The sequence below is a fragment of the Cervus elaphus genome, chromosome 3 (assembly GCF_910594005.1).
Source record: "Cervus elaphus chromosome 3, mCerEla1.1, whole genome shotgun sequence".
Lineage (NCBI taxonomy): Eukaryota > Metazoa > Chordata > Mammalia > Artiodactyla > Cervidae > Cervus > Cervus elaphus.
The window spans coordinates 18,857,006-18,866,066 of record NC_057817.1 but is presented as its reverse complement, the minus strand read 5'-3'; the positions used below and the strand labels follow the sequence as shown (position 1 = coordinate 18,866,066).

General features: G+C 39.8%; 1 non-coding gene across 1 annotated transcript; it reads right to left on the bottom strand.

Moving 5' to 3' along the window:
- Positions 1 to 302: 302 nt before the first annotated feature.
- On the bottom strand, positions 303 to 375 carry TRNAG-CCC. The gene has a single exon. It is a non-coding gene; the product is annotated as a tRNA-Gly (tRNA).
- Positions 376 to 9,061: the final 8,686 nt, after the last annotated feature.

Below are 9,061 nucleotides of genomic sequence, written 5' to 3'. Positions count from 1 at the left end.
TGTCTATAAACTTTTGAGTCTACAACAGCAAAGTGTGAAGCTCAGAAAGCAAATTATTTTTGTAGTTAAGTAGTTCTGTCTCTTAATATTTCATCAATTTTTTTGGTGTGAAAGGTTACTAATATCCTTCCTTAGCATTTAACTTTTTATCTGCTAGTCTTATATTACTAACTAGATTGCAAATCCTTTTTTAAAAAAAAATATTTATTTTTTTGGCTGTGCCAGATCTTAGTTGTAGCACACAGGATCTTCGATCTTCACTGTGGCACATGGGATCTTTAGTTGTGGCATGGGGGATCTAGTTCCCTGAACAGGGATCGAACCTGGGCCCCCTGCATTGGGAGTGCAGAGTCTTAGCCACTGGACCACCAGGGAAGTCCCTAAATTGCAAATCCTTGTGTCTGATTTTCCCTGTGTCTTCCATAGGACTAACTCAGAGTCTTTTATGTAGACAAAAAATGCGTTTTCATTTTATTTCATTAGAAACAATATTAGGATGGAAATCAGAAATAAAAGCTTCATTTTAAAGTCAATTTAGACCATCTAAAAGGAAAATGAGAAATAATACTAGAAATAGATGGAAAAATAGCACTCAATCATTTATTCATTCAAAAACATTAGAATATTCATGTGCCAAATACTGCTTTAGGCTTTCGGGACATTTTCATGCACGACACAGACAAAAATACTTGCCCCGGATTGGGGAGAAACAGGATGAGGGGAGTGCCAGGGGCAGAAATGTGGGGGGAATGGGGTAGATTTTTAATAGGGTGTCAAGGAAGCCCTCACTCAGAAAGTGATATCTGAACAAGACCCAGTGGAAACAGGGAATGAGTCAGGGGAGTATTTGGAAGAAGAATACTCCAAGCAGGGAGAACAATGTCAAAAGGCCTTGAGGGTGAAATAGGTTATGTGTGCTCAGAAAGCAGTGAGGCAGCCTGTCTGGGCCAAACTTTGTGAGAGACCAGAGTGAGTACTGCAGGAGATGAACTCAGAGAGACAGTAAGCTTGAGGAAAGGTACAGATTATGTAAGGCCTTACAGGAATTCTTACTTACATAAGGACTTTTTCTATTTGGGGGAGGGGAGTGGACAGTGAAATATAAATTCAGAAGATGCTAACAAGAGAAGGGCCACAATCTGACTTACACTCTAATTTTTACTTTAGGAACACTCTGTTTCCTTTACTGAAACTGTGCTATACCAGTGAGAGTTTGCTGTAGGTGCAGGGAGCTCAAACCTGGTGCTCTGTGACAACCTAGAGGGGTGGGATGGGATGGGAGGTGGGAGGGAGGAAGAGAGAAGGGACATATGTATACCCATGGCTGATTCATGTTGATGTATGGAAGAAACCAACACAATATTGTAAAGCAATTATCCTCTAATTAAAAACAAATACATTTTTTAAAAAAAGGAAACTATGCTATAAAAGTGTAAGGGAAACCAGTCGGGAGAAATGTCAACAATCTTGCAAAGAAATGTGGATGGTCTGGCCCAGAATGATAGCAGTAACTGTTGTGAGAAGTGATAGGATTACAATTATATATTGAAGTTAAGGTCAATGAGATTGATGGTGTAAAGTGTGAAAATAAGACAGAAATCACAGATGACTAAAGGTGTTAAGAAATACTATCTAAAACTTGGAAGTAAGACAAAGGCATGACTATACATTCTTTTTATATAGACCGTTGTCTCACAGGCCTGGGCAAGGATGATTGAATTCTCCAGGGCATATACCGATGTTGACTTGCTATTTACTATTGTGAAATAACTTCATTACTGTGAAGTTACATGTCCCCTTGCAAACGTGTGCACTAGAGAGGCAAATATTTCCCACCCATTAGAGAGGATAACCTCAGCTATAGTACTGTCCTGAAGATTATTAACCACTTTTGTCTCCAATTCAGCAAAATTATTTTGCTTGCCTTCCTGACTGACTACACAACATCAGCGTCTCCTTTCAATCAGCTTTACCTCTTTTGAGTCTTTGATTCTTTTTGAATCAGCTTTACCATCCTGCTGATTCCCTAATACGTGAGCTAAGAAATTTTTGGCACATGTCCACTGTATATTTGTATACAAGCCACGTATTTATCTTTTTTTAAAAATTATACTTTGACACAGGTGCTGCCTGTCTGGGGAAAATAAACCTACCACTTACTGAAGTGGGGGAGATTGTTGGAGGTACCAGGTTTAGGGGGAAGATTGAGAGTTTGGCTTTGGACAGGTGATGTACAAGGTGCTTATTCAAGTGGAGATATTGAGTAGGAAGTTGGATGGAAGACTTTGAATGAGTGAAGAGAGTTGTATTCAGGGGATGAAATTGGGGCCATCAGCATCAGACATGGCTTAAAAGTTCAGAGATAGGGTAAAATCTCTACAAGAGTCCAGCTAGAAGAAAGGTCAAAGGATTGAGTCCTGAGGCCTGCAAACAATTAAAGTTTAGGGAAATAGGATGAATGAGGAGAAAAAATAAAGTGGCTAGGAAATCCAGGGGTTTATGCTGCCTTGGAAGCTAATTTTCTGTTGCTGGGGGGGATTGTGCTCCCTCCCTGTTGTTTGAACTGAGGCCAAACTATGGTGCAGGTAATGAAGATAATGGCAACCTCCTTCAAAAGGTCCCATGCACACACTGCCGCACTCAGTACCTGCAACCCTGCAGCAGGCCATCGCCAACCCATACCTCTGCTGGAGACTCCTGGGCACTCACAGGCAAGTCTGGGTCAGTCTCTTGTGGGGTCACTGCTCCTTTCTCCTGGGTCCTGGTGCACACAAGGTTTTGTTTGTGCCATCCAAGAGTCTGTTTCCCCGGTCCTGTGTAAGTTCTGGTAGCTCTATGGTGGGGTTAATGGTGACCTCCTTCAAGAGGGCTTATGCCATACCCAGGTCTACTGCACTCAGAAACCCTGCCCTTGCATCAGGCCACTGCTGATCCATACCTCTGCAGGAGACACTCAAACACTCAAAGGCAGGTCTGGCTCAGTCTCTGTAGGGTCTCCTGTTGTGCACCAGGTTTTTCTGAATGGTTCTGTGAAGACCTACAAGACCTTCTAGAATGAACACCCAAAAAAGATGTCCTTTTCATCATAGGGGACTGGAATGCAAAAGTAGGAAGTCAAGAGATATGGAGTAACAGGCAAATCTGGCCTTGGAGTACAAAATAAAGCAGGGCAAAGGCTAACAGAATTTTTCCAGGAGAACACACTGATCATAGCAAACACCCTTTTCCAACAACACAAGAGAAGACTCTACACATGGACATCACCAGATGGTCAACACTAAAGTCAGATTGATTATATACTTTGCAGTTGAAGATGGAGAAGCTCTATACAGTCAACAAAAACAAGATCAGGAGCTGACTGGCTCATTGATGAACTCCTTATTGCCAAATTCATACTTAAATTGAAGAAAGTAGGGAAAACCACTAGACCATTCAGGTATGACCTACATCAAATCTCTTACGATTATACAGTGAAAGTAACAAATACATTCAAGGGATTAGATCCGATAGACAGAGAGCCTGAAGAAGTATGGACAGAGGTTCATGACATTGTATAGCAGACAGGGATCAAGACCATCCCCAAGAAAAGGAAATGCAAAAAGGCAAAAGGGTTGTCTTAGGAGGCCTTACAAATAGCTGAGAAAAAAAGAGGAGCTAAAGGAAAAGGAGAAAAGGAAAGATGTACCCATTTGAGTGCAGAGTTCCAAAGAACAGCAAGGAGAGATAAGAAAGCTTTCCTCAGTGATCAATGCAAAGAAATAGAGGAAAACAACAGAATGGGAAAGACTAGAGGTCTCTTCAAGAAAATTAGAGATACCAAGGGAACATTTCATGCAAAGATGGGCACAACAAAGGACAAAAATGGTAGGGACCTAACAGAAGCAGAAGATATAAAGAAGAGGTGGCAAGAATACACAGAAGAACTATACAAAAAAAGAACTTCATGACCCAGAAAACCACGATGGATGATCACTCACCTAGAGCCAGACATCCTGAAATGTGAAGAAAAGTGAGCCTTAGGAAGCATCACTAAGAACAAAGCTAGTGGAGGTGACAGAATTCCAGGGGAGCTATTTTAAATCCTAAAAGATGATGCTGTGAAAGGGCTGCACTCAATATGCCAGAAAATCTGGAAAACATAGCAGTGGCCACAGGACTAGAAAAGGTCAGTTTTCATTCCAATCCCAAAGAAAGGCAATACCAAAGAATGTTCAGACTACAGCACAATTGCACTCATCTCACACACTAGCGAAGTAATACTCAATTTTTTCCAAAGCAGGCTTCAACAGTATGTGAACCACGAACTTCCAGATATTCAAGCTGGATTTAACAAAGGCAGAGGAACCAGAGATCAAATTGCCAACATCCGCTGGATCATCAAAAAAGCAAGAGAGTTCCAGACAACATCTACTTCTGCTTTATTGACTATGACAAAGCCTTCGACTGTGTGGGTCACAACAAACTGGAAAATTCTTCAAGAGATGGGAATACCAGACCACCTGACCTGCCTCATGAAAAATCTGTATTCAGGTCAAGAAGTGACATTTAAAACTGGACATGGAACAGGAGACTGGTTCCAAATTGGGAAAGGAGTACTTCAAGGCTGTATATTGTCACCCTGCTTATTTAACTTATATGCAGCGTACATCATGCAAAATGCTGGGCTGGATGAAGCACAAGCTGGAATCAAGGTTGCCGAGAGAAATATCAATAACCTCAGATATGCAAATGACACCACACTTATGGAAGAAAGCGAAAAAGAACTAAAGAGCCTCTTGATGAAAGTAAAGGAGGAGAGTGAAAAAGTTGGCTTAAAACTCAGCATTCAGAAAACTGAGATTATGGCATCTGGTCCCATCACTTCATGGCAAATAGATGGGGAAACAATGGAAACAGTGGGAGACATTATTTTTCTGGGCTCCAAAATCACTGCAGATGGTGACTGTAGCCATGAAATTAAAAGATGCTTGTTCCTTGGAAGGAAAGCTATGACAGTTGGATGGCATCACCAACTTGATGGACTTAAGTTTGTATAAGCTCCGGGAGTTGGTGATGGACAAGGAAGCCTGGTGTGCTGCAGTCCAAGGAGTCGCAAAGAGTTAGACACGACTGAGTGACTGAACTGAACTGATGACCAACCTAGACAGCATGCTAAAAAGCAGAGACATTACTTTGCCAACAAAGGTCCATCTAGTCAAGGCTGTGGTTTTTCCAGTAGTCACGTATGGATGTGAGAGTTGGACTATAAAGAAAGCTGAGCGCCAAAGAATTGATGCTTTTGAACTGTGGTGTTGGAGAAGACTCTTGAGAGTCCCTTGGACTGCAAGGAGATCAAACTAGTCAATCCTAAAGGAGATCAGTCCTGAACATTCAATGGAAGGACTGATACCGAAGCTGAAGCTCCAATACTTTGGTCACCTGATGCAAAGAACTGACTCATGGAAAAAACCCTGATGCTGGGAAAAATTGAAGGCAGGAGGAGAAGGGGATAACAGAGGATGATGAGACAGTTGGATGGCATCACCAACTCAATGGACATGAGCTTGAGCAAGCTACGTGAGTTAGTGATGGACAGGGAAGCCTGGCGTGCTGCAGTCCATGGGGTCACAAAAAGTCGGACACGTCTGAGCGACTGAACTGAACTGAACTGGAAGCTAACTGAAGAAGATGTTTCAAGTAGGAAATAGAAATCTATTCTGTCAATGCCACTAAGTACTCAAGCTAGATAAAGACAGAAATGACACTGAATTTAGAAACATTTGTGTCCTTAACCAAATCACTTTTGTTGCAGTTATGAGGTTAAAACCTAATTGGAAAAAATTTCAAAAGAGAATGAGGATGAAGTAATTGAAGTCAGGGAATGCAGATGATTCTTTGGAGAAATTTTGCCCTATCTCTTAGTAGGGATTTTTCATCCATAGTAGGAGGAGAATAGGCTGAGGCTATGGGCACAGATTCAGGCCCAGGTTCACAGCTATGCATGTGAACTGAGACCAGTCAACCCGACTCTGTGCTTTTCTTAAGTCATACTCTGCTCTGAGGGTACAAATATAAGGTGGACTAAAAGTTTGATGGAATAGCAGGTGAAATTTTTCAGGTGATCATGATGGAGCAAGAGATGTTCAAATGACGTGAGGCTGTACAGAGAAATGAGTATAGTCATGGGCTACAGAATTTAGCTGGAGAAGGAGAGTAAAAGGCACATGAGACAGTAAATGAATTGTGAAATAGAGGAACAGAGGCTTTTACAAAATTAATGTTGAAGTCAGAGAACTCCAGAAGTAAGTTATAAAGTCAGAACTCTGGGAAGGTGGAATTGGTAATTCTGATAATTCACACTATAGATGGTAAATTACAAGGTCTAGATCACGACTGTGATACTTAGTAGCTTTTCCATTATGGTTTATCAAAGGATCTTGAATATAGTTCCCTGTGCTATACGTTAGGACCTTGTTGCTCATCCATTTTAAATGTAATAGTTTTATCTACCCCTCCCAAACTCCCAGTCCAAAATATAAAAAAAGGAATTTACATACGTGTATAACTGCGTCACTTTGAAGCAGAGATCGGCACAACACTGCAAATCAACTAGACTTCAATAAAAAATAAGCTTAGTGGCTAAAATAGGGTGAAGATTCAAGGTCAGGACGATAAAGGAAGAAGCGGAGGCAAAGAATACCCTCAGAAGTGAACAAGCACATGGCATTGACTCCCAAGGAGCAGTTACCCAGCTCAGAATGGTGTGGTGGAGTGAGGCTCCCAGCAAGTCTGGGTATTGAGACTGTGCTCTTAGCTAATACTTTATCACGCCATGCAGTTGTTCAGCTTATTTGTAAAGTAAGTTGTATTGCTTTTCACAGCCTTAAGTTAGAGAAATAGGAATCATTGTAGAAACATTGTCTTTGTATACTAGAGTGGATGGTCTTATAAATAATGCTTTAAAATACCCATCTTTTCTACTTCCCAAAATAGCAATTTGTAAGTGAACAACAACTCATCTCTTGGCCCTCTTCACCAAAAACACAAGCGGAAAGCAAAGTATGCAGTATAGAAAGCTGCTGCTGCTGCTAAGTCGCTTCAGTCGTGTCCGACTCTGTGTGACCCCATAGACGGCAGCCCACCAGGCACCCCCGTCCCTGCGATTCTCCAGTCAAGAACACTAGAGTGGTTTGCCATTTCCTTCTCCACTAGGCAACAGTAAAACCAGTGGCTGACACATGAGAAGAGGAATATAAAATGAATCATGTGGTGATGCAAAAAGAAGGAAAACAAAAAATGTTTAAGAATAAAAGAAGGGAGAAAAATCAGGTTCCAGAGAATGAGAAAACAAGCTTGCAAGGCTTTACATAGGGAGCAGAAAAGCCTACATATAGTAATAATAATGAGGAACCTATAGAAAGAATTACTCAAGAATGTATACTGCTGGAAACAATGAAGCAATAAAATCAAGGTATACCAGTAACTTCTGGTTGATAAACTACAACAGGTATCTTACGACTGGGGAAGATTTGGGGTGTTTAAAATTACTCACATTGACATCATAATGCACAATAAAACACAGTCTATTTGTAATTTGTGTAAAGTATAACTATTTAATATATGTATTGCTTCATTTATGTAATCTACATCAAAATTCACAAATAATGGCTTTTATTGCTATTAATTAATTAATTATTGCTTATTAATTAATACTACTAGTATTAGTTATGCTTGAATCCAAATGACACTTAGAAGCATGAAAGAGTAAACACAGTGTTCAGGTAACAATGGAGGCTCCAGAGCTGGTTATGTTGGCACCTTCTTTCTGCAAGATGAAGTTACAGATTTAATATTTAAATATGTTTGGTTATACAATCACTCCTCTCTTGATATAAATGAAAGTGTTCATTCAAGAGATTGACTCGCCTTTTTTTTTAATAGAGCATTAAAAAGATAGTAATCTCAAGAAGATTTATTATCATGTAAATTGCTCACTTTGATGACAGAAGAAGTAGGAAAATCTAATAAAAACAAAAAGAATGACTTTGATTTCTATCAAACCTGCTTGTGAAGTCTCAAGTAATCCCTTAAAGACTTGTCCACACCCTCATTATATAAAGACGATCCTGTCACTTTTTCATGATGTTAAGGGAAAATTAGTTTGAGAACAAATGTTGACTGCATACTGCCAGTTTTATAATAAAGATAAAAAGACTTGGGGTTGGAATGGTGTTACTTAATTTAATTAAGAAATGATCTCTAGCCGTCCTTAGTACAGCAAACATGATTGAACGTATACACATTTGTTCTGTTCACTTAACCGGCAGGAAACATTGTTCCTTAATTCCAGCTTACGCATTCTTAGTCATTTTCATAACAACACTGAGAAAAACCAAACAGTACATTTCTAGCGGATTATAGCACTTCTCAGATAGTCCTAATCACTTGAACAGCATTACTAGGTGCAAGGTTTAATGCCAAAATATTCTAATTATGCACAAAGGTGCTGCCTATCTTTAAAGAAGGCATCTGAACAAGACGGAACAGTATCTCTACATATGTCTGATCCTATAAGGATTTAAAGGATTTATGGTCATCAAATAACTTGAAATTTTAGAAAGTATTTTTGGTCACTTGTAGAAAAGGCTATAGTCAAATTACAGTTTCATGAAAACAGTACTAGAAAATTTTAGAATTTGCCCTACCGTTCTACCATCAAAAATGTAGTCCCACTGTTTATTTTGATAAATAATAATTTTCATTTTGGATGGGTTAATTCCCTGCACTGTCCATGCACACACACACATACACACACACACACACATTTGTTGCATATCATGTTGTAAGTGCATCTATTGTTTAAAGTTTGACTGGACTTATCTGTAAATTCCCCAAATCTTGATGAGCTTGTGAGAAGTTCTTTCTCCTGGTGACAGCAATGTCTGCATCAGGTTATTCCAGGGGCAACTGAGAATCTTGATCTGTTTCACAAGTCTTAGAATGTATCTAATGGTTAGGTTTGCCCCCTGAATTATAAAGCATCTCAGGATTTCCAGACAGCAAATGCTTGTCACTAACTTAT